Source organism: Ursus americanus, chromosome 7, assembly GCF_024610735.1.
Source record: "Ursus americanus isolate L20-20 chromosome 7, mUrsAme1.1.p, whole genome shotgun sequence".
Lineage (NCBI taxonomy): Eukaryota > Metazoa > Chordata > Mammalia > Carnivora > Ursidae > Ursus > Ursus americanus.
Genome location: NC_142133.1, coordinates 69,426,029 through 69,452,594, shown reverse-complemented (window position 1 = coordinate 69,452,594; position 26,566 = coordinate 69,426,029). Strand labels below are relative to the sequence as shown.

General features: G+C 35.7%; 1 long non-coding RNA gene across 1 annotated transcript in view; it reads right to left on the bottom strand.

Moving 5' to 3' along the window:
- The window catches only part of LOC148109726 (uncharacterized), a 142,392-nt gene that overhangs the window by 57,337 nt on the left and 58,489 nt on the right, over positions 1-26,566 (bottom strand). The window lies entirely within an intron of this gene.

The following is a 26,566-nucleotide window of genomic DNA, read 5'->3' as shown; positions in this document are numbered from 1 at the left end:
TCTGTAAAATTTTAAGGTCTGAATCTACACACTATAAGGGTCCATTACTGAAGAAAAAAAAAATTGACAGAACATTCAACCCCAAAATATATCTTAGTAAAATCACTGGACTGTAAAGATAGGAGAGAAAAAGTTATTGGAGTCTCCAGACAAAAAGACCAAGTCACTTAACAAAGAAAAGACAATCAAGTTGACATCAAACTTCTAGCCAACCGCGTAGAAAGACGAGAATGGAGCAAAATTAAAAAAACAAAACAAAAACAAAATTTTAAGAACACGAAGTGTTAACCTAAGATTTTCAAACAAGTTGTCAACAAGATATCAAAACAAAGAAATGCAGAACTCAGATGACTCAACTCATAATAGTTCTCTAGGAATCCACTGGAGAATAAACTTTAGTCAATGGAGAGGGGACTTTGGATCCTGCAGAAGACCTAACGGTACGCAAATGTATTTAATTGTGGCTGTAAGATTAAATAAAAATGGGGACAAGAGTGGATGAAGAGTACAGAATATTATACATTCTCACACAGTAGAAAGGTAGCAGAGTCAAGGATCCCCAGAAAAAGAGAGGCCATTAGGCCCCCGATCTATGCTTTATCATCTCCACTTGCCCTTCTTGTACAACTTCCCAAGAGGTGTCAGAATTACAAAGAAATGCAAAAATCTTAGTAGTTAAGAATTCTAAGGGAACAAAGGGAACGCAAAAATTAATCCTCTCTACCAAGCCTGGAAATAGCCTACCCAAATCAGAGACAATGAATCAGTGGTAAAACTCCCAGTGTTGTTTGAAAAATAAGTAAGGCCCTGCATTCCTTATCTGAGATAAAGAGCCCAAGACCCCATCCAGTTTATGCCCATTGCTTTCTCCTTTGTCTGACAGTTACCTCTCTTCATTATAATTTTAAAGTTTCCGCCCTGGTAAGAGCACAAGTTTCACTGAGATAACAAGTTATGTTATGCATGTATAGGCATGTTTTCTAAGCGACCTATGTCCACCTTTGCATGCAATGACAAAGCTCCCCTTTCTGAATATTCATCCTTACCCTAAATAAAAAGAATCCATTCACCCCCACTCAAATCATAGCTTTGGAAGTTATTCCCCATGATCCCCTTATCTGCTCTAAATAAAGTTTCCTTGGTGTGACAACTCCTCCTGGTTAGTCTCTATCCGTAACTCACCAAGGGGCAGATTCACCTTAGCTCAGTTAACAGAAATCAAGACTTTTTTAAACAGGAAGAGAATCAAGCAAGATAGGAGAAATTAGAATAAGCTCTTGATTGCACACAGGTAACGGGTAGAAATGAAAGGGCGAAAATTGAAGCAGACAAATCAAATAGGAAAAGCATAAGGAAGGAAAGAGGGGGCTAAGTTCATTCCAAACAGTAATTTAATGTAAAGGTAACTACCACATATACACAAAATGCCCTAAATATGAAATTCTGGTTTTTGTGGGTTTTTTTGTTTGTTTTAAAGAGAGTGCAAGAAAGCAAGAGGATGAGCCCATAAGACTGAGATGGAGAAAATCAAGAGAGAAGGACATGGAGACAGAAAGACTACAGAAAGAAACACAGTCAATATTACGTGCACAGAAAAATAACACAGAAGAATATGATGTAATTGAGCTAAAGATATCAGATACATAAATAAATGTAAACATGCTTTATATTTTCTGTGACAAATTGTATTGAGAGCATGTACCTTTGATAAAATATGTTGAGAATGATGATTAATCTCTGTTGTCTTCCCAAAATTCAATAACCACAGTTTAACCATGAGAAAAACATTAGACAAACCCAAATTGAGGAACATTCTACAAAATGCATGAACGCTACTGCTCAAAGCTGTCAAGGTAACCAAACCAAAGTCTGATAACTGTCACAGCCCAGAGAAACCTGAAGAGGCCTAGTAACTAGAAGTAATGTGGTATCCTAGATGGGATCCTGGAACAGAAAAAGAGTATTAGGGTATAACTGAGACAGAGAACCCAAAGGACACCATACAAATCTGCTTTTTGCCCCTTTTCCTACTTCCATTCTTGCTGGGACCTGTCCCTACTTCACACATGCCTCATAAAGTAAATAACGTATGCCCTACTTGTAAAGGACAAGAAGTTAATGATTTCTTTAGAATAGAGACTAAGGAAAAACCAGGTGAAAATGACCAAATAAAGCCATCATACGTACATCTGAGACCACTAGACCTCTCAGCACCAAGACCCCTAGCTCCAAGGAGTAATACCTGGGCCCTCATCTTTGTTCTAAACCATTCCTGGATGCCTAAGAGGATACTACACCAGACCACAATTCTCAATAAAAACCTCCAGGCCCCAAGCAAAGAGGAGACTCTCTTCTTTCCTTTCTGAGTCTCCCTCCCAGACACTCTGTCTGTACCTGAACTCTCTCCATACCTTCAATAAACTCTGTTTTCACCTCCTGCTGGTTTGCATTTGATTTCTATCCTGCACCCAGCCAGAGACCCTTTTGGCTGGTCTTGTGGGACCCCCTCTCGGTCCTCAAACCCAGCTTGTTGGTATCAAAACTAGTGGAACTCGAAGTATGGATTTCAGTTAATAATAATGTATCATAATTGGTTCATTAGTGGTAACAAATATGCAATAGGAATGTAAAATACTAATAGGAAAAATGGTATATGATATACACGAACCATCTGTTCTATCTTTGCAACTTTTCTTTAAACATAAAGCCATTCGAAAATTTATTTAAGTTTTACAAGAATAAGAGATTATAAACAATTTTCCCAGTAAATATTTCCAATTTAGTTAGAATGAACTAATTCCTTGAAAGACACAAACTACCAAAGCTCATTCGATATGAAATAAACTAAATAGAATGACATCTGTTAAATAAATTGAATTCACAGTTTGAAACTTTCAAATGAAGAATATTTCAGGTCCGGTTTGCTTCACTGGTGAATTCTACCAAAGATGTAAGAAAAACTATAACCTACTCTTAAAAAAAAAAAAAATCTTCCAGCATATAGAAAAGAAGGAAACACTTCTCAATTCATTTTATGAGGCTGGCATTACTGTGATATCAAAGGCCATAAAAGAACAGAAAACTAGAGACCAATATCTCTCATGAACATAGACATAGAAACTCTTAATGAGATTTTAGTAAATAATACAGCAAAATGTAGATAGACAGACAGTCACAAACAAGATAGATTCATATCATGCATGGCAGATTGGTCTGACATTCAAACAAATCAGAATACATAATCTGTCATACAAATAGGAGCAAAAAAAATCACAAAATGATATGAATATATAGCAAAAAAAGCACTTACAGGATCCTAATGCCCATTCAAGTAAGAGCTCTCAGGAACTAGAAGAAAACTTCTCAGTCTGATAAAGAACCTACTTGGGGATATTTGGCAAGATTGGAAATAGACAAAGATGTCTGCTCCCATCATCTTCTAACACTGACTGGAAGTCCTAGACACTGTCAGCAAGGCAAGAGAAAGTAATTGCTTTAACATTTTATCTCTGTGGAAGAAGTAAGGAGAGACAGGCAAAGAGAAAGAGGGAGGGAAAAGGAGGTTTTATCTTTTCTCTGAAGCTTCAGTGCCCCTTAACAATATCCAGGCCTCACCATAGTACGTTTCAAGATATTTTTTTTTTCAAAAACATTTTCCTTTATTTAATTAAAGTGCTAGTTAGAACAATACTTTTACTTTCCACAGATAATGGAAATGTTTCTAGGAATCCCGGCTCATCTCTCCTTGGCACAAAATCGTATAGATGCAAAGAACAGCTCAGTTGATCATTACAATTTGGGTTGTCATCTGACAATGGGAATGAAAAAGTACAGCTACCCATTAAATACACCTCCTATCGACCTTCATGCCATGAATCCTTTACAGAAATTCACTTTTTCAGGGTTTCCTAGCTGTTAGTCATGACCCATTAATGGCTCAAGGCTGGGACATCTTTTTTTTAAAATAAAGCAGAGAGAAATAAATCATAAAAGATATACCCCTGTGAATACTTCATATAAAGATATACTAATAACAGTTTTCTGAAAACTTTGGCTTGGTGTGTATGTATGTGTCTATATAACATTTACATATGGGAGTTTTGGATTACTGTATTTATTTTTATGCCAATTCAATTAGCAATAAAAATGTTCAAAATAAACTACACTAGGTGTTTGCTAATTATTTTTTGGAAAAAAAATGTAGGGTTTCCCCCTACCAAGAGCTAAATGCTTGTTTTTATAATCAAATTGAGAATTTTTATAATTGTTTTATTTTTCACTTTGAAGATGTTTTACTATGAACCTCATATTTTAGTAGAAGATTTTCTTAAATTTGTATTTGTGAAGCAGCCTTTTGCCTGGCGGGCTGGAATGTATGCCTTTTGTGGCTGCATATCATATAATAATAACATAGCCATAATACATCTACCTATTCTGAATAGAGTAAACAACTAATTTAATAGGCTCTCTGAGCAACCAAAACAGTTACCACAAATGCATACATTAAAATCTATGTAGGTTATTCCTAGAAGAACTTTAAGTTCTCATATATAACAAAATGTAACTATTTCTATTATATACAACATGTATTTGGCTAAAGATATTCCAAAAATACTAACAGAATGCTTGTTTTCTGCAACTATTAAATGTTTATTTAAAGGGGTTGAAATGGGAGAGAAATTTTCAACCCTTTCTGTATTATTTTAACTATAAAAGCAAATCAAGAGCTTTCCATTTTAGAAAACACAACTAAGTATGTGCTTTTCACTTGAATAGACCTTGTGCAGCTTAGGTTGAAATGCTAAGGGTAGGTTTTATTTATTTTTTGGTGGGGGGTAAAATATGAATAACATAAAATTTCCCCTTTTAAGCATTTTTAAGTGTGCAATTCAGTGGGATTACATTCACAACGTTGTGCAGCCATCATATCACTATTTCTAAAACCACTCCAAACACCATTTCCAAAGCCACTCTGTAGTCATTAATCAAGGACTCCCCATTCTTCCCTCTCCTTGGCCCTGGATAACCTGTAATCTACTTTCTGTCTCTCTGAATTTGCTAATTTTAGATATTTTATATAAGTGGAATTATAAAATATTTGTCTTTTTATGTCTGGCTTATTTCATTTAGCATGTTTTCAAAGTCCATCCATGTTATAGCATGCATCAAAACTTCATTTTTTGACTGAATAACATTCTATTCCATTCTGTCATATCATATACCACATTGGTGGTGTGGCATACTCCATTTTTCTATTGATTTATCTAAGATGGACATTGGGATTATTTCCACCTTTTGACTACTGTGAATAATGTTTCTATAAACATTCATGTACTAGCTTTTGTTTGAGTCCTTGTTCCCAATTTTTTGGGGAATATAACCTAGAATTGGAATCACTTGGTCATATGGTGACTCTACGTTTAGTTTTTTAAGGAACTGATTTTTCCCCAGTGGCTATCCTAGTTTACTTTCCCACAAACATTCCCAGGACAATTCCAGTTTCTCCACAACCTCCACACTTACTTATTGTTATTATTAATGCTATTATTATTATTGTCATCCTAGCAGATGTAAAGTGGTACTTCATCATGATTTGGATTTGCCTTTCCCTAATGACTAATGATGTTGAACATTATTTTTTAAATGCTATTGCCATTTGAATACTTTCTTTGGAGAAATATCAATTTAAGTCTTTAGAGCCCATTTTTAATTGGGTTGTTTGTCTTTTTATTTTTGAGTTGTAGGTGTTCTTTATATAATACGGATATTAAACTCTTACCAAATACAATTTATTTTCTTCCATTCTGCAGTTTGTCTTTCCAATATGTTGATAATGCCTTTTAATGGATGAACAGGTTTAATTTTGATGAAGATCAATTTATTTATAATTTTTCCTTTGTTGCCTAAGTTTTTGGTGTCTTATTTAAGAAACCATTGCCAGGAATAAGATCATGAAATTTTCCTCTATAAGTTTTCTAATGAAGCTCTTAAGTCTTCAATCCATTTTGAGTTACTTTTCTTATGTAGTGCCAGGTAAGGATCTAACTTCATTCTTCTGCATATGAATATCCAGTTTGGCCAGCATCATTTGTTGAAGAGACTATTCTTGTCACATTGAATGGTCTCAGTGCCCTTGTTGAAAGTCAACTGACCATATATGTGAGGGCTAATGTTTACAGTAAAAAAGAAATTAAAACATAATTGGTTATAACATCTGTTACTATATCAGGAAGCAACACTGGAGCAGAAAATGCTAGCCTACATATTTAGCACTGATCAAGTCTAGAAATAGGAAGCATTTAGAGTAAGGGCAATCAATTCTATAACAATTCAGTAAACCCATAAAATGAACACAGGCAAGCTCTTGCCCTTTCCCCAATATGTAAAGAGGAATGCATTTTAAACAACCCCCTAAAAGCCAAGCCTAGACTGCAAGTGTGTCTGTGGATGGTGGAGATTTTAAAAAGTAGAAACAATTAGGAAGGAAATGACAATCTCTTTAAAAAGTAAAATCAACATTCACAGAGAAAGTTTCAGTTCCACCTCTTTATAAAACTTTCTTCCAGAAAACTTAAGAAAGTGTCATTGCATAAAACATTGGTTTGTCAAATGCATTAGAATATGGGTCAGGCTGATAAATTATACTGGAAATGGCAAAACTACAAAATGTTATGTCTCATATAGCTACATCAAATGAGTATTTGTAGAAAATTAAGCCTCATGCACTTAAAACTGGATTCATTTCTTTCTGATTTTATTGAACAGGATTTACCGTTAGAGTGGACACTAAGAGACCTTGGGATTTTTTTCCATATCCTGCCACAATTTTCTTTGACACCTTAGAAAGTAATTTAAACTCAATAAAATGAAGATAATTGCACTTACCTCACAGAGATGTAGAGAGCGTTAATGAGATCATGTCTACAAAGTGATTCAAAGTCTTTAGTTGGTAATATAAATAGCAAGCATAACTATATTTTTCCAGATGTCTAATAATGATAACTATAAATATGATGAACTGAAAAGTTAAAAGGCTGCCAGTAAAAGTAAAATGTTTTCATTTTAATTGCTAGGCATTTAAATGTTCCCTCTTGCATGTTTGGATTATAGAAAATGCACAGAAATGTTAATTATGAGTTCCATTTTAATAAGGACATGTCCCCCAAGTTTAAACTCAAGAGTACTTAACTTCTAGCCAAATAGGGAAAAACTGAACTACCTCTTCTTTGCAATTACATCTAATAAATCACTGTAGAAGTTTAATAAAATAAATCATAGCATAAATTTTAATGAAACCTATACATTACTTCTTCAAAATGTTTCTTAATCTGAAATAGAAGATCGTGGCTTTAGTTCCAAATCCCATTACTCAATTGTCATACTTTCAATGTGTCTTTATTCTTGAGCTGATAAAGCCAAATACTAATATCCTCTATTCAGTTCCTATGCTGTTAAATATTTCTCAGGACAGAAATACTTGTAATCAGACCCAAACTATTTTTAAGTTCAGAGCCTACACTATAATCCTACTGCTGTCAACCATTTGTGAATTTAAGTACTTATCTTTGAAGCTGAATTGCATTTTACATTAAATGAGCCAGAAAAAGCAATGTTGATTCTAACGGGAACAGGCATGATAATCTCCTGGCAAAGACACTTTTCAAAGTACTGAATCTTGGCAGCTATGGTGGTTCACTGTCTACTGTACTTGGCCTTGGGATAGGCATTGTAGACAGGGACTCTGAAATGAGACCAGACATTAGGTCTGGATTCAATAAATACCAGAGTAAAGGAGGTCACTCTCTACAGCAACCAGCAGGGTAATTGCATCCTAAACAACAGCTGAATTTCTTGTCATGTCCCATGAGGGCAATCTGGGTTGCATTGATCTGACTGGTTATTGTTGGATCTCATCCAACAGGTTGTCAGGAGTCAATAGTCCGTCATGCTCCACACACATGAATAAGAAAAGCAGGCTGAGAGAGAAAAATTCCAGTAGCTTCTTAGAAGAGGAAAACAATTTTTTTTGTTTTAACTTCCTCTGTATTCCATAAAAATTAATGAGTTTCTTGCTGGTATTAAAGTTAAAACAGATGCATTCTTCATTTATCTATCTTGGCACTGCTTAAATAAACTTTCCTTCTCAACAAAATTGATACCGGAAATGTCTCTTTTCTCAAAGTCAGCCATATTCCTAGTAGTTATTAAAAAAATTCTTCTAGGATTTCAGGTTGACATTGTTATTAATATTCAAATAGAAGATCATCAAAGATTTGCCTACTCATGAGTGTGCACACATGTGCACATACACACACACACACACACACACACACACACACACCACTCTAAACCATCTCTCATCTCCATCTCTGTCAGTATTTCCAGCAGCTGCAGGAATCAGGGTATGGGTAGGCTTCAAAAGAGAAATAAGCAGGCCAAGAGAAGATAGAAAATCCTTACCTGAAATTGAAGGTTTCTTCCATAATACAGGATTAATCTTTCTGCCATTATTCAGAAGGTGGGGTAAAAGAAACATCTTTCTAGTGAGGAATTGAGCCAAATATTTGATAATATTAGGAATTTCTCCCTCATTTTAGAAGGAAATTAAGCAAAGACATACACATGTTCAAGCAAGTGTAACTTTTAACTAAAAATTAAGGAAAAAGGGGAACTTTTTGCTTAGTTTCTGGTAATTAACTACTGTTGTAAGAGCCAATTGTATTTCTATACAGTAGCAAAGAACAAGATGAAATTAAGAAAATAAGTTCATTTACAATATCATCAAAAACCTAGCTTATGTAGGAATACATTGAACAAGTACAAGGCTGCCACACTGAAAACTACAAAACATGTTGAAAGAAATCAAGATCCTAAGTAAATGGAAAGACATCTGTGTTCATAGATTAGAAGTCAATATTCCCCATACTGTTCTTCCAGAAGTCAAACATAGAGTCACTGTATGATCCATCATTTCCAATCCTAATTCTACACCCAAGAAAAATAAAAACACACTCACACACGAAAAATTACACATATATTTATTACAATACTATTTATAACAGCAAAAAAGTGAAAACAACTCAAAAGCCTATCAACCGGTGAGTGGATAAACAGAATGGAATATTATTCAGCCATTAAAAGGGAATGAAGTATGGATACATGCTACAACATGGACGAACCTTGAAAATATGCTAGGTCAACAAAGCCAGACATAAAAGGCCACATATTGTCTGATTCCATTTATATGAAATGTTTATAATAGGCAAATCCATAGGGACAGAAAGGGAATTAGTGGCTGCCAGGGGTTGGTGGGGTGGGGAGAAAATGGGAAAAATAAGGTTAGAGAGTGACTGCTAATGGGTACGCTTTACTTTGGGGAATGATAAAAATGTTCTGAAATCAATTGTGATGACTGCACAACTTAAAAATCTCTAGAGCATGCTTTTGAAATGGTAAATTTTATGGCCTGTGAATTATATGTCAATTCAAAAAGATTATCAGAAAATTATATTGAATTACAGGTCAATGAATGATGACATATCAATCATGCTGTTCAAACAGAAATGCAAATGATTTTCAATTCTGTCCTTTTTGTCCCAGTGCCCCAATAAAAATTTATGTGAAATAAATGTTTTGGGAATTATGAACTTTTGATATGAAAAGGAGACACTAGTCATATTTTCTGGTATTAGAAACATGTAATCTGTGTGATGGTGACTATGACATTTTATCATAGGTCTGTGTCTTTTCCTCCTACAAATATAAGGGAGACTTTTCGTGATTTGTGTTCATGATAAAGACAAAGCAATGTCACTATCTGTCAGCACCTATCAGCAGTATTTTCACTACTAATTTTTTTTTCTCTTCTTGATACACTTTCTTCAATTGACTTTGAGGAATCATACTCGGTTCTCCTTCTATATCATTGGCCAAAATACCATGTATTACTTAATCACTATATGAATTATAATAGCAAAGGTAAAGCTAATCATAAATTCCCTGTACAGGGAAATGGGGGAAATCTATTTAAAAGAATATAGGTGGAAAATGAAAATTTAAGAGTTACCTATCAACTTATAAAACTGATTTTACCACATTAAGTGACAACATCAAGATGTAGATGATATGACCATAATAATTTACAAAATAAAACCGAATGCATGCCTAAAAGAGAATGAAAATGTTCATAGTGTTTGCCTTTGGTCAATTATGTTTTTTAAATTTTCTTGCTTCCTCTTTCCTTCCTGGTCCTCTTCCTCCTGTTCCTCTCCTTCCCTTTCTGCTTCATGATTCTCTTCCCTCCTCTTCCCCTTTCATATCCTTCTGTTGTCCAGAATTCTACAAATTTTCTGCAGTATGATTGTACTATATTCACAACTTCAGTTTTTTGAATTTTTAAACCTAAGCTACACTTTCTAATGAGGATGAAGACACCAATCGTAGAGAACCTAGCAGAGTTTTTAGCATATGGGAAAATACAGACAACTAGAGCTCTCAGCCCATCTTCATCTCTAATTCATTGTGTCACTCTGGACTAGTTATTTGAATTCATGGATTTCACTTTCTTTTTCTATTAAGGCGAAGAGCCTTATGATTTTTTTTTAAATTTCAAATAAAGTAATGTATGAGAAAACACAGGGGAAAAACTTAAAATTTCTATATTTTTATTGTATACTTTGGATCCTAATAAAAGCCTTCTGAAGAAAAAAAAAGACAACAGATATAAGGACAGAAAAATTTTAAGGCATATGTTGAAGGAAAGAAGATATCTCCCAAATAGAAGTTGTCAGATAAGAGGAAAAACTTTCACAAAGCAAATTAAATAGACACATTCTCTTCTTTAAGAGAACATCTTGTGAAAGTGCAAGAGAGAAAGCTAAGTCCTCTAGTGTTCCAGTAGTAACATGGTTGAGTCTCCCCAGCTGGAGACGCTACTAACCCTGAGGCCTGGGGTAGATAACCAGACACTAGGTCATGGGGCACATGAAATTTAGTGATGAGGGTAAGAATTTTTATTTCATGTTTGGCATCCATTTTCCAGTCACTTGACACTGTTCCCCAAAGACGTCAGCAGAGCATCTGCTCTGCTGACAGCACAAGCAGCTTGACATTTCTTCTGAGGAATGAACTATTAGGGTTCTTGGAAGGCATGATAGAGCCCAGCAGGAAGCCCCACAGCTTTGGACCACTTCTGCAAATTGCCTCCCGAACGTCATGGATACAATTACATTTATATTTTTCTCTTAATAACTAACTGAAGGGCTAAATCACCGCCTGTTTCCAATATCAAATCTGCTCTCGGCACAGTTCCTAGGATTCCACATTGATCATGGGCAAAGATCAGTGAAAAGCTTTCTTTACAAAGCATGCATATCTAGTTGAGGCCTTAGGGTGGACATGGTCCAGACAGAGTTGATCATCTGTTTTTATCACATTTCTCATTACTGAGACAGGTTTTGAATTACTTCACTGCTTATTTCTTGAAAAATACATACATAATTGCATCATATGCCTATAGTAAAAAATGTTAAAACCAAACAAGAATATAGTATAATGAAAAATAAATCTGCCTTTAACTCCAGATTTCCAGGACATACCAAAAAGTTAACCATTGATATAGGATTCTTATGAACCTTTTAATCAGTGCTTAAAGGTTTATACCATTTCTTTTCTTAATGACCGCTTTGTATTACACTGCATGAAGGTACTTTTAAATAAATTTCTACATTGTGTGGTATTTATGCTATATCTAATCCTGTGTTGATAACGCTACCACAATGAAAATTTTTACACATCCATGGAAGTTAATAAAATTTGTTTAAGAGCCTGGAGTCCAGAGTCAGACTATCTAGAATCAAATTGGACATTTTTTTTAAAATTTATTTTTTTAATTTATTTGACAGAGAGAGAGAGAGAACCAAGTAGGGGGAACAGCAGAAGGAGAGGGAGAAGCAGGCTCCCCGCTGAGCAGGGAGCCCCACTCAGTGCTCGATCCCAATCCCGATTCAGGACCCTGGGATCACGACCTGAGCCAAAGGCAGATGCTTAATGATTGAGCCACCCAGGCACCCTCCTTCTCTTTTCTCTTCTCTTCTCTTCTCTTCTCTTCTTCTCTTTCTTTCTTCTTTTTTTTTTTTAACTAGCTTTGGTGTGGGGTCGTTACTTTACCTTTGTTTTAGTTTCCTCATGAGTAAAATGAAATTATAATTGTACTGGCTTCATAGGGCTTTGTGAGGATAAAATGAGTTGATGAGTACATGTACAAGCAGAATATATAAGTCAGTATAGATGTACATCTTAGAAATTATCACATATTTCCATTCCCACCAATAAAATATGAAAGTACCAGTTTTCATTCATCCTCGGTAGCAGAATACTCTAACATATAAATAACCTTTGCCATTCTGATAGCAATAAAATTGCATTTCATTGTTGTTCTAAGTTTTATTTTTTAACTAGGGAGAAAATAAAAGTTTTTATATGTTCATGTACTGTTTTGCATTTATTTCCTGGTAAACTTTCTACTCCTCTTTTCCTCTCCCTCTTTTACCATTGTGTTGCTCATCATTTTCATACTGATTCAAAGAAGTGTTCTGTATCGTAATAAGCCTAACCTGTGGTCAATAATATATATGGCAAGCATATTTCCCTCAGTTTGTTGCTTATCTTTTGACTTTGATTTTTATATCGATGTCAGGACGCAATTTTAAAGCCATATCTATTTTAATAATATATACTCAAATTTATCAATATTTTCACTTATGACTTTTGGATTTTTCACCTATTTCAGTAGAATGAACTGAGAGCCCAAGGGGAAAGTTACTTGAAAGGGAGACTGGATATCCATATGGGAAGAACAACAACAACAACTGTTGTTTGGTCCCTTTGTCACAGTATACACAAAATCAAATTCTGGGAGATTATATATCTCTATGTGAAAGTCACAACTTTCAGAAGATTGTATAGGAGAATATCATCATAACCTTGGGGTAGGAAAATAAAATAAAGTGAAAACCACTAACTATAAAAGAAAGACCAATTAATTTTCCTACCAAAAGCAAAAATACACCTTCACCAAAAGCTACAATAAAGAGAACAAAAGAATCAAGCTACTGAGTAGGAGATATTTACAACTCACATAATCAACAAAGTTTTGTGTCCAGGATCTATTTTAAAAAAGTCTTCAAATCAGTATTAGCAAAAAGTTTAAAATGATACTCCACGAAAGATATCCAAATGGCTAATAGGAAAATGTGTGAAGACTCATTAGTAATCAGGGAAATGCAAATTAAATCAAAATAAAATGTCACTGCATATCTACTACAAAAGACTGACAATACCAAATGTGGTGGGAATGTAGAACACATTGCTCGTGGAATTGTACTACACTGGCAGCTTGGCATTTCAAAGGAAAGAGGATGGGAGCTTGTTAAGGTGGGCACTTAGGGTAGCAAGAAAGAGTTAAATTCTGGATATATTTTGAGAGGAGAGATAATAGATTTGCTGTTAGAACATATGCAGTGAGGAAGAAGAGGGTGGAATGAAGGTATGGAGTAGAGAAGGGTAGAGTGAAGAATCATTCCAAGGTTTGGTCTGAACAAATGAATAAATAGGTTTATCACCAAATAAGCATAGAAGGACTGTATAAGAGCTTTTACTTTCATGGAGGAGGAGATGGATGGCTCAGTAATTCAATTTCTTGCCATGTTACTTTGAAACGCCAGTTATAAATCCAAGTGGTGAGGTCAAGTAGCGAGTTGCATCTACAAGTCTGGAGTTCAGTGATAAGGTCCAGACTGGTGAAATATAGTTGGGGATCATCGGTGAAGAAAAAGTATACAAAATTATGTAACTGGAAATGATTACCAAGGCAGTAACTATATAGAATAAAGAAAGATGGTAAGACAACTGACCACTGAAGTTTAAATGTTTGTGGAGGTGCGAAGAACAAGCTAAGGAAACCAAGGAGTGGTAGTGAGGTGGGAGGGAGAACAAAAGATGTAGTAACCTGGAAATTGATCAAAGAAAAGCATGTTTCTAGGGGGAAACAGTAATCAGTTGTTAAATGTTGTTGATAGGCCAGGTAAGACAAGACCCAAGAATTGATTACTGATTTAGAAATGTTGAGGCCATTGGTGACCTTGAAAAGAACATTTTCAGAAGCCTGATGGGGGTGAAATCCTGAATGAAGAGAGGGGAGAAACAAGTAGTAGTGATGGCAACACTTGTGAAGAGTTTTGCTCAAACGGAAAGAAAAAGACAAAGCAAGAGAGAAGTAGGATAAAGAGAATAGGATGTGTGTATGCTGACGGGAGACGTGCAGTAAAGAGAAAGTTTAATGGTATGAGAGAGAAGAAGAGAGAAGCAGTATCCTAGAATGGGCAAAAGTCATGAAATCTCATGTGGAAGTTGATGAACTTTTGTTTGGAGCAGAAAGAATTCCTCTACGATAACAACAGAAAAGAAAGATCATTAGAACAGGATTATAGATAGGTGGCCAGATGTAAAAATAGAAACTCAAGAAATGACTATTTTAATCACTTTTATTTTCTCAGTAAACTAGGAAATAAAGAAACAGCTATAAATGGAGGAAGAAAAGAAGTTTTGAGGGGTTTTGGGGGACAAACTATGATATGATATTACCTTCCCGATGATCTGGGAAGTAATGAGCAAGGAGATCGCAATAAGAATGTCAGCAAGAATTAAAATACTAATTTGCACAGACTTCATTTAAACATGCAACAATGTGACTTTTTAAATCACAAAAGAGTATTTAATTTTTACTTCTTATACTAAAATCTTTTATTGTGTTCACAGAATACCTGATGAACCACACAAATGTGGTCACTGTCTTTAGGAAGCTTATAAAAGTCTTCCTCCCCTGGGGTAGTTCTCCTGGAAAGCTAAATAATTATTTCCATTGCTTTCCTACTGAGAAAAACAGGTTTTGATTCGTACTTTTTTTTTTAAAGATTTATTTATTTATTTATTTGACAGAGAGAGAGAGAGAGAGACAGCCAGAGAGAGAGGGAACAAAGCAGGGGGAGTGGGAGAGGAAGAAGCAGGCTCATAGCGGAGAAGCCTGATGTGGGGCTCGATCCCATAACGCCGGGATCATGCCCTGAGCGGAAGGCAGACGCTTAACCGCTGTGCCACCCAGGCGCCCCGTTGATTTGTACTTTAGACAAGCGTTCAGAACTTACAAATACAAAAACTATACAAATAAATGTAACTTCAGATATATTTCATTTTAAAGAACATTATTCTTATGTTATTTCAAACTAAATTATCTATCTATTGCTTATTTCCTGTCTGTCTTCTGGATTTGAAGGGCAGAGGACAAAAATAGTATTTTCAACACCGCTCAATCTTCAGATCCTGAAGTGATGCTGACACACAGTAAGAGCTCAGTAACTATTTCTTGAATGTATAAATTAATGGAAGGAATATAGTAAATCCGGAAATACTACACTTGAAGAAATACCTGAGGGGGAAAAAAAAGAATCCCACATAGTTTCCATTTCTATATCCTACACTGTTTTGTCAAGTGGAGGCTTAATAAAAACTAGATAAATTTGATTAACTTATTCAAAATATTTTGACTATAAGACGTATAGTAGCCCTAGAATGTCATAGGAGTACAACATAATGGAACTTAGAGAATTTTGCTAGATATTGTTAAAAAGATTAAGTTCTCATCTCACTGAATTTTAGTCTTCAGCAAATAAAGAAAATGTCATTAATTATTAATGAAAGCCTTTTCACTTACTAATCTATGAAGCATAGGTGTAGAAATGAATTGGTTGTTAATAATGTGAAAGAAACACACCCAACTATCAAGTTTGCCGAATGAAGTCAAGTTCTGACCTCTCCTGGGAATGAGTTTCTTTAGGAAAAATAAATTGAATATTATTAAGGATGAAGAACAATCAGATATGGATGAGGAAGTTATGACATTGACACATATTCTTCTATAAATTCTGAGATTTATTCTGGGTATCATTCAGTACATATTTGCTAAAAATTAAGTTAGAGGATCTCATCAGTGATCTACAAAACATAGTGTGAAAACATGATAAATTAAATGATTGATGTTTTAATGCTTTACACATCTACTGATACTGAAAAAAGGGTTATTTCTTTAGGCTCATTAATTATAAACTTAGGAATCATTTAGAGACTGGAAAGAAAAACAGCTTGCAAATTAATCTTTTTGTTGTCACTTTTTGAATAACTTACTAAAGAAAGCTGGTAAACTGGCTAGCTATGGAATCAATTATTTTAAGTTTCTCATATTGTCTTCAATGTGAATTTATTATTTATTTATTATAAAAATACAAGCTGTTGCAGTAATTTATTAAATACAAGCTAATGCATTTTTAAATAGGAAGATATCTGCAAAATATGTATAGTTTTTACTGAATTAAACAAAGTAGATAATTTTTATACTATCAAAAGTCAAACTCCTATATAACTGCATTGTCTAATGGCTTTTAAAAAATTTGTAATCATGACTAATTCTTTTCTTTTTTTAAAAGATTTTATTTATTTGAGAGAGAGAGAGAAAGAGAGCAAATGCACAAGTACGGGGAGGGGCAGAGGGAGAGGGATAAGCAGACTCCCCACTAAGCAGGGAGCCCTATGCCAGGGTTCTAGCCTAGGACCCTGAGTTCATGACCTGAGCTGGACAGACACCCCATGACTAATTCTGTCTTATTACTTAGTAGCTTAAAATCATGCATATATAATTTGCTTTGCCTTAGCTCTGACCCAGATAATACTTGGATTATAAATAATAAGTGCACAGTTCTCTATAGGTGGTACCTCTTCTTGATATGATGAAAAGACAACTGGTCAGTACGTTAAAATCATATTCCTCTGAAAACAGTGGTCATTTCAATAAGTTATTGCTACTCATCCATCGACTATGACTAGAGACTCATAAGTTTCAAGAATGAATTATGATGGCAGCCTCACTTGCCTGACTTTCATAGAACATGCAGCTGAAGGGACCCTGGTCTTCTTGCTTAGTCTATTTTCTATAAGTGGGACTCCTTAAGGACAGACTGTTTTTAAGATAGAATGCTTGAAATTACGTGGCTATATATTTAACATGCCCACCATTACACTCAGCACTTATAAATAACTTATAAATAACAGCCTCAGTCCTCATTTATTGGATCATTTTAAAGATTTTGAATGCCTGCCCCAGCATCGGGATGTCATCTGTGCTTCTGTTTGAATTAGCTCCTGACTTTAGTAGCTAGAGTTAGTAGCACAGTTTTGTACCTGCATCAGTCAGTCTCCACTGCTTTCCCATTACATCATCATTTTGTTGATGAGGCAGAGTGCATCATGATGTTCGAACATGAGCAGAGAGGCTCTTCAAGAAGAACTTGCTCTTTCTATAACTTCTTGCTATTGACAATTCCCTGAATTGAATTTATTCCCGAGAAGTATATCCCCAGTCCTACCTTCATGAAAAAGAGTTAGCTTTCTCTGTGTTGTATGCACCATCAAAAGCAATGAAATGCAAGTATCTTCTCTAGTCAGCATGTCCCTCAGTAAGAGGATAAAGGCGGCTGGCTACCTGAACCTAGTTTCTCTTTCAAACTCACGAATATAATGACTTATTCCATCTGTGTTTGGAGATAGTAAAGGGCAAGAATTGCTACAATAACAGGTTTTTAAACCCATGTAAGAAAATCTCAGCTTGGGAGGAAGCGTCCTCCAAATATTCCATGTGTTTCTATCTCTGGGCCTAGCCACTAAGCTTATGGTCAACCAAAGTACGATTATTCTTCCATCATGGAGGGGATCAACATTACTGCTCTATTCATCAAGGCCACTTCCCCAATAAAACCAACTACTCTCCTTGATTATCTTCCTGGGAATACTACTAGATAATAGAGATTCTGCCACCCCAAAATCTAAAATATATAATAAAAGCACATTTACCAAATCTGCCCTGGATCCATACTGCATCTGCGGCCAGAATTTTCCAATTTTCCATCCCAAATTATTGCAAGCCACTTTGTCCGAAACAGTCTACCAGAGATTCCATAATGGAACCAAATGACAATATCATGATTGATGTAAATTTCAATAAAGTTATGGCTCAATTTGAATACAAATCACTTTCCATTATCAGATTTTTCAGAATAAAGTTACATACAAAGCCAAAGAAAATAAATTAAAATATGTGATTTTTCTAGTCAATCTAAAAAAGAAAATGTTGAAATTAAACAAATCCAGTCACCATTTCTTACATTATTATATTTTTTCCTGAAAGTAAGAAGTCACACATTTCTGTGTTCCTTTAAAAAGAGAGAAAAGGAAGGACGACGACCAGGGAGAGGAGGAGGAAAAAAAGAAAAAGAAGAGCATGTCCCCAAGTTCTCCTCCAGAAGAGAAGATGTAATCCTACTGGATGAGGACACAACATCAAAAGTTAATTTCTGAGGATTCTCTCAGTGGCCCACACTCTGGCCCTAACCAAGTACCAGGATGCGAAGTAATGATCCTCCCTATGATTGGCCCTGCTATTATCTGGAGCATCGGAGCGCCTGTTTTTTCTAGCTTCAAGTTTTCTTTCTGTACTCTGAGTCTAAAACTTTTCTACCGATGCTGCTTTCTCCTGACAGTAGGGGTGTTTATACTGATGACAGGCAATCCTACTGGCAAAATACATTGATTTATAATTTGGGCAACTCCAGTTATTTGCTCTCCAAATAGTGCTTGACCTCATTCAGTCATATATGGGTGTCTTCAATTTCCTGATGTCCCTAAACATCTATAACCTAATTCTGTCTGTTCTTCCAACTTGGATGTTGCCCTCACAATATTCCTTGGAGCCCTCTTGATGTATAAATGTGTTAATTGTTTAGATTTGAGGGAAAACAGTTGCACTTAATTTTCTCTATGGAATGGTCTTTTACATTTTTTTAAATAATACATGCCTCAGACCCTGCTGGGATCCCCTATAGTAAGAAATACGTTGCTTTTCATTTCTGGTCCTGTCAAAACATTTCTGCCTTCATTCTCCTGAGTAGGGTGTTCATACCTAAGAGTTATTCTTCTTTCCACCTCAAATCTAATCCAGGTTTTGATTCTACCTTTGAGATCTGCCTGACTTCCCCTAGTTTATATTGTCCATCATTTTTCTTGCCTTAGATTTCTTATTTTACATAATTTCCACAATATATTCCTTGAAAGAATAGTTAATACCTGTGTCTCTACTTATCATAATCAATTTATCTTGAAACTCATTCAACAATTTGAGCATTTTATACCAATACTGCTAGTTGTAGCCTATTACATTTGTGGAAATAGTTTATAAGCTGTTGTTATAATCATCACAATCTTCAATAAGGCAGTTTTCCATTAGCTTTTACTATGCCCTCTGTCTGTAGCCTTGAGATGGCATTTCTCCATAGTTTCTGAGGCCTAGCTCCATCCCAGGGGAATTATGGCTGTCTGGTCTCTGATCTCCATTATATTCTTCTGTTAGGTTCCTTTTTTTTTTTTTTTTTTTTTTACGATTTTATTTATTTATTTGACAGAGAGAGAGAGACAGCCAGCGAGAGTCAGAACAAAAATGGGGGGAGTGGGAGAGGAAGAAGCAGGCTCCCAGCAGAGCAGGGAGCCCGATACAGGGCTCCATCCCAGGACCCGGGGATCATGCCCTGAGCCAAAGGCAGATGCTTAATGACTGAGCCACCCAAGCACCCCTTCTGTTAGGTTTCTTAAGCCCTGATCACTTTTTCTGGCCTGGTCATCAATCAAAATATTTCTCCTTCATCCAGCCAAAACCATAAAAGTAGTTAAATCTTGGTATATTGTGTCCTAAGTACATTTCTTTCCTTTCATTTGAATCACAGTCTCTGAAACCTTGAATTTCTTTGAAGTATATACCTTTTCTCTTTTAGCTTGTTCTCCTAGATCCTCCTCAGTCATTTTCAAAGAGATTTTTCTTGAAATTCCATCTCCTATTCATATAAAGCATTTTTCAGTTTCTCTACCAGTTCCCTATGCCCCAGCACTTTTTCCATAACATGCTAATTCTGAAGATTAGGTCATCTAAGGTATAAGTTTTCTTGAATAATAATAATTGAAGAGGTAGTTCAAGTATCTCTGATTAGCTCTTTTCTACTTCTATCCAAGGAAGGTTATATATTCGACCTGGCTGGGGCCTCCATTTCTATTTGTCTGCTCATTAATCAAGTTTATCATATTTTAGTACATAGGACTACCATCTGAATTTCCAATATTCACAAGCATAGCTATCAACTAATAAGGACTATAATTTTAAGAGTATGTCAATATTTTTAAAGAAGACAAATTTTAATTGGTCTTGTCTCAGTTCTGGTGAAAGATAGTAGTTACATTCTCAAAGCTTTAAAAAATCTCTTAGTGACCTATAGATACGACTAAGATATAAAACAGAGGCTACTAAGCATACAAACTGAGGGCTTCAGAGGGGAGGGGGGTGGGGGAATGGGATAGGCTGGTGATGGGTAGTAAGGAGGGCACGTATTGCATGGTGCACTGGGTATTATACGCAACTAATGAATCATCGAACTTCACATCAAAAAAAATAATAAAAATAAAAATAAAGAAGTTATTTTAAACTCAGTATTAATAAGTCTTAAAGGAAACCATAGAGATAAGATACCGTGTGCCTTGGTTTCTTCAGAATTTCTCCACTTGTAACTCTCAAATCTGATGTGAGGATCTGAGAGTGCAATAAACTCACAGACTTAACACTGAAGGGAGCAGGATCCATGACTGTAAACCTTAAGACAGAGTCGAGCAATTGCCAACTTCCCACAGGTAGGAGACAGAAGGGAGGTGGGCCATACATGCTGTATTCCATCTTTTTTTTATTTTTATTTTTATTTTTTTTATTTTACAGAGAGAGAGAGAGCGCACAAGCATGAGCTGGGGGAGGAGCAGAGGGAGAGCGAATCCCAAGCAGACTTCCCAGTGAGGGCAGAGCCTGACACAGGGCTTAATCCCAAAACCCCAAGATTATGACCTGAGCCAAATCTAAGAATTGAACGCTTAATCTACTGAGCCACCCACGTACCCCATTGTATTCCGTCTTTCAAATTCACTAGCAGTATAAGCCCCTTTCCCCTCATGGGGGTCTGAGTTATGGAAGGGCCATAGAATGGCCCTAAGTATGGTGGTAGAGCTTCCTTTATATTGATGGAAATACCAGGATGGGAATGGGGTGGAGTAGAACTGCTCCACTTCTAGAACTCATAAGCATACTCTGCCATGTTCTTCAAAGAAAGGCATTTGACCAATAGAAAGCATTTTCACATTAAGTTCCACTGTGTCCTCAAGATTTCTGTATCAAAGAAAATTCCCTTGGGTCCTCATTTACAAAAACATAAGACCAGAAAATCCAAATGTAACAGGAAGATCTGTGGTCATCTGATCCTACTATCCTGTTAATTTGATCCAGAGCATGGTCTTCTTGCCTGTGTAGATGCTTTTCTGAATTTCCTTGATCCATTAAGAGACAAAGTCATACTTTTTACCTGCTGGAACCAATTGCAGATCTCTGCTGCTCCTGAAGTTGCCTATGGAGTGATGGTAGGCAAAAAGAACTTAAACCTACTTTATCTTGCCCATTATTGGGTAATAGCTCCATTTGCAAACAAGCAAGCAATCAAGAGAGCAATAACATTAAACATGTGGATTTTTTTTTTTTTTGGATAAAAGGTGTGGTATGGGATTTAGATAAGCTGAACTTAGTAGCAATTTCCTGTATTTTGATCAGCAGATAATTTCTGAGATCCCAGCAGCATTTATACTGACTTTCCAGAAATAAGAGCTATGAATTAAAAGAAAAATTATTGTAGACCTATATCCCTAATGATGAAGAACTAGAATAACATCACCCTGAAGGAACAGCATAGTCTTAATTAGTAACATATATGAGAATTGGTTTGGTATTGCTAATTACCCCTTTGTGTTATAACAAATAAAGCCAGCACAATTGTTTTCATGTAAGAAACTATTAGGGGAATCAATACATTCACATGGTCTACCTAGTGGTCTTCACTGGGTTTATGGCTTAGTTTTAGCGCCTTGAAGGTCATTTCCAATTGGTTGTGGTTTCTGGGTTGTTCTAGATTGTGGGCCTTAACTTAAGTGCCAGATATGGGACTTATCATTTCAGTAGCCACACTCAGGAATTGATTCTATGCTTCAAAAAAGGTAATATTTATGCTGAGATAATAGCAATAAGCTGTTATCTCCTTAGGTAAGTTGATATATACCACAGACATATTTTTGGAGCTGGACTAAACTTGAATGTATGATAGTAGCTTCCCTAAGTATTTCTAACCTGAAATAATAATAGTAGTAGTAGTAAGTGTATCACTTTATTCATTACCATTGGCCCAGTTAAAATTTATCTACTAGTTATCAGTTAAAATTAAACTGGGTGATGGTCTACACTTAAAAGCAATTCATATACTCTTGCATTTATTCCTCCTAACAACCTGAGAATTGGTTAAAATTATTACATCTGTTTTAAAAGATAAGAAAACGAAGTGCTATGGAGAAATAAGGCAACTAGTCCCTGAACATTCAGTAATAAATGGCTAAATAGGAACTTGAAGCCAGGTTTATTATCTCTCCTACATCTGCATCCTTAACCATTTCACTATATGTTCCCTATGGAGTAGAATACCCTAGCATACAAGCTGATAGGTGCTTCTTAGTAGGACCCAGGTAATCTAGTTCATATAGCCCTTCATCAGAAATATTAGCAGAACTGAGCAAAAATAATAATAATAATAATAATAATAATAATAATAATAATAATAATGTGTAAGTCATGGAACCTGAGATGCCCACCAGAGCCTGCCTGATGACAGCAAGTATTTCCCAACAGGTTTGAAGCCTCAGCAGACAAGGAAGTTGATTGAGACTGTCTCCCGCCTGTACAACACTCTTTTCTGTCTTTGATCCTATGGCTATGTCATGGTATGCCCCCTCACCATGATAAAGCATTACAGTCCTGGTACTGAGGAGAAAAATAATCTTACAAGCTGTTAAGGAGCTAATGAATGTTCACCAAATACCTGCAGCAAAATACAAAACCTGAATAAAGATTTGAAGAAAATTTGGAGGAGGATGTTACAACGAGTGCAAACACCACAATAAAGGAAGAGCTAACTTTAAGAAGTTTTTAATCTTTGGGAAATCCCATCTCCACCCTAGAAGCAGCCTTTGACTATCAGAGAGTGGCCACTCACCGGCGCATTATTTCCTAGTACAGATTTATAATCTGTGATGTGAAGAGAGGAGTACCACCAAGGGGAACTTGCTCTCTGGACAGAAGTGTAAGATCAGAAGCAATGAAAATACTGAAGGTCCTGTCTGTGCACTAAAGTTCTTTCATGGGACTGACATCTAGTCACCTGGGGAAAAATTCTTTGAACTTTCAGTTTTTGAAAATAGAACTTATACAAGACAATGATAATAGGATGATAGTGTATTTTTTTTTCCTGGTCCAGTCCAATACTTGGCATCAAACAGTGGGGCAAAAAGTAAGAAAAAAAAAATCCTAGCCTAAGCTTTTTCTGTAATTATCTAAAATTATCTAGATTAAACTTGAATATATCCACTGTACCTCATTAAGCACACTGTTCCACTGCCTGCCCTTTCTATCTGAAAATGTTCTCTCATTTTCAAATTGAATTTCTCCCCCATTAACTTACTGCTTAGGTATATTTTAATGGCTTTCCTTTCAACGTAAGCCCACTTGTTTTGGCTGTGAAATTATCTCATTTCATTGTATAAAGCCCAGCTTCACTTCTAATTTTCAGTAATTGTGTCCATTTCTAGGTGAAATATGTAAGCCCAAACAAAAGGCCTCTTCAAACTGGCCTGTCATTTTCAATTCTTTCTCTCTCAGACGCTGGTTGTTAATTTTCCTTACAATAATGCATGTCTGTTCTCCCTCTCTGATGTACTGTTATAACTAATACAGTGAAGCATCTACACCTTGCTGTGTGAGGTCATCTCCTGATAGAATGTATGACAGTAGCTTTACATAGCAATAGGCAGTGCAGGTGAAGTAGCCTTCAGGTAACCCATCACCCATTTGCCTTCTAAGTAAAAGCCTAAGGAGAACCACAAGCCTATCCTTATTTTTGCATTAACTAGAAATTCACTGGCTGAAAGGTTTTATACCTAGAAACTCTGGGGGAAAAGCATACTTTATTTTAATCCTAAATATATATTCCGCCACACATTCATAAATGCATACATGCACGCACACATACATTTGATATACATTTGCATGCACACTCACTCACACTCTGAAAAATCACATATACGTGGTACACTCAATACACACAACATCTTCATAAACTTGTTTGAAAATGATTTTTGCCAATCTCTTTCCATCTTTGATTTGTGTCAATTTGCCAGTGGGGGAGATTACATGGTAGATGACATTCCAAGTAGAGGAATGAGCTTGTAGAAAGACACCATGTGCTGTAAGGACCTTGAGATTTTGTAAAACATGGGAAGGAAAGTACATCTGGCACAGCAAAATAAACACAGAATGAGTTCGTAGCTGTAACTTGGAGTTAAGCTGAGAAGAGCCTTACATGCCAAGCCTCAGACCTTGGATATAATCCAAACACACGGTATATGAATCAAGCATCTGAACTTAATCCAAGTGATACAAAGGGCATGAAAATCATTTAAAATAAAGTAAAACTTATCACCAACACACAATATCACTAGTTAAAATGAATTTACTTATATTTCTTCCCTTATTGGTCAATAAAACATAGAGGCAGATAATTAAAACATAATAGCTATGCAGCAGGACAGGTAGTAGGATGATTTGCATTGTATGAATGAGAAAACCAAGATTCAAGGCATCTAAGTGATTTTCAAGTTCACACAATTCCATTGGATTGAGGTCTTCAAACTCAAGAGCTTGGATGCTACTACACCACTCTAGAGAAGGTTGCTAAAAAGAATTAGCTAAGGGGAGCATTGGCTTCTGAAAATGGGTCTCAGTGTAGGTGCACCAAAAGATTTCTAAGTTCCCATAGGAAGATGAGGGACCAGATAAAAGAACCATAGAAGTATGAAAGATTAATATTATATCCAGATTTAGGGAAAGATTTTGACAGAAATGTTTGCTAGGGGATTATTTATAATGAGAAAAAATGATATTAATATATTTTACTGAATGTGAAGTCTAAATAAATGCCATGCATCATATATATTTGAATATCATCCGGGCATTAAGAACAGTTGTTAATTAAATGAAAAAGTTTCATCGGATGTTAAGAAAAAAAAACATGTAAAATAAGTTCAAAAAACAAAAATCAAAAACCAAAAACTCTACATGCAGTCATGTTTTCAAATATAATTATCATTTATCCAGTCATCTAGATACGTATCATCTATTGATCTCTCCAACTAATTATGCTTTCAATCTGTCTATCTACCAAACAGGTATAGGAGACTTCAAGGAAACTAATTAGATATTAGGGTTTTTTTCCTTTTTATTTCTTTTTTTAAGATTTTATTTATTTGAGAGAAAGAGACAGAGAGAGCAGAATAGGGGGAGGAGCATAAGGATAAGCAGACTCCCTGCTGAGCAGGGAGCCTGATGCAGGGCTCCATCCCAGGACCCTGATATCATGACCTGAGCCAAAGTTAGACACTTAACTGACTGAATCACACAGGGACCCCCCCACCCATTTTCTGTTTTTTTTCATACGCTTCCCAGTGTAGCAGAGAAATTTGGTGAGGGGACACATACTCCACTAGTATCTAAGGTAGATAATTTTGCCTTCTCCATAAAATGCACACGTTTAGTTACTTAGGTATATTTTGGCTTGTATACACATGGCAAGTGAGGAGTCAGGACACAAGAAGCTAGCAATACAATAATTTTGGTAAGCACTTGTCATAAGTGCCTACTATGTGCTAGGCAATGGAGATGCCCTGTCCTCATGGAGTCAAGTACTGTCTATAGATGATTTAAAAAAATGCAGTAACAATGCAAATGTGACAAATGGTAAAATGGACAATGTGAGGTATTTGGAAACTACATATTAAAAACACAGGATCTGGCTAAGGAAAAAGTCAAAAGACTTATAGAGGAAGAGCTATTAAGACTCAGATCCTAAAGAAATGTGAGCAATATATGTCCAAAAAGAAAGATCAAGGCACAAAAGCCCTGAGATGAGAGACCCCTGCCACAATTGAGGAATTGAACGGTGTTCAATTGGATTGTCAGGTGCATGTTTTGGGAGAAAGAATAAAAAGATAAGCCTTTAGAAGTAGGCAGTGGCAAGTCCTAAATGTTCCTAGAAGCATATACAGAAACTTGGGATCTATCCACAGGGTAGGAAGATTTTAATGGGGCTAGTTGTGGGGTAGAGGTCAGCATTTCAGACAGTTTATTCTGGAGTGCTATTTGGTTGTAAATAAGATTGGATGGAGGAATATCTGTTAGGAGCCTGTTTCAGTAGTTCCAGAAAGAGATGATCATGGGCTTGATTATCGTAGT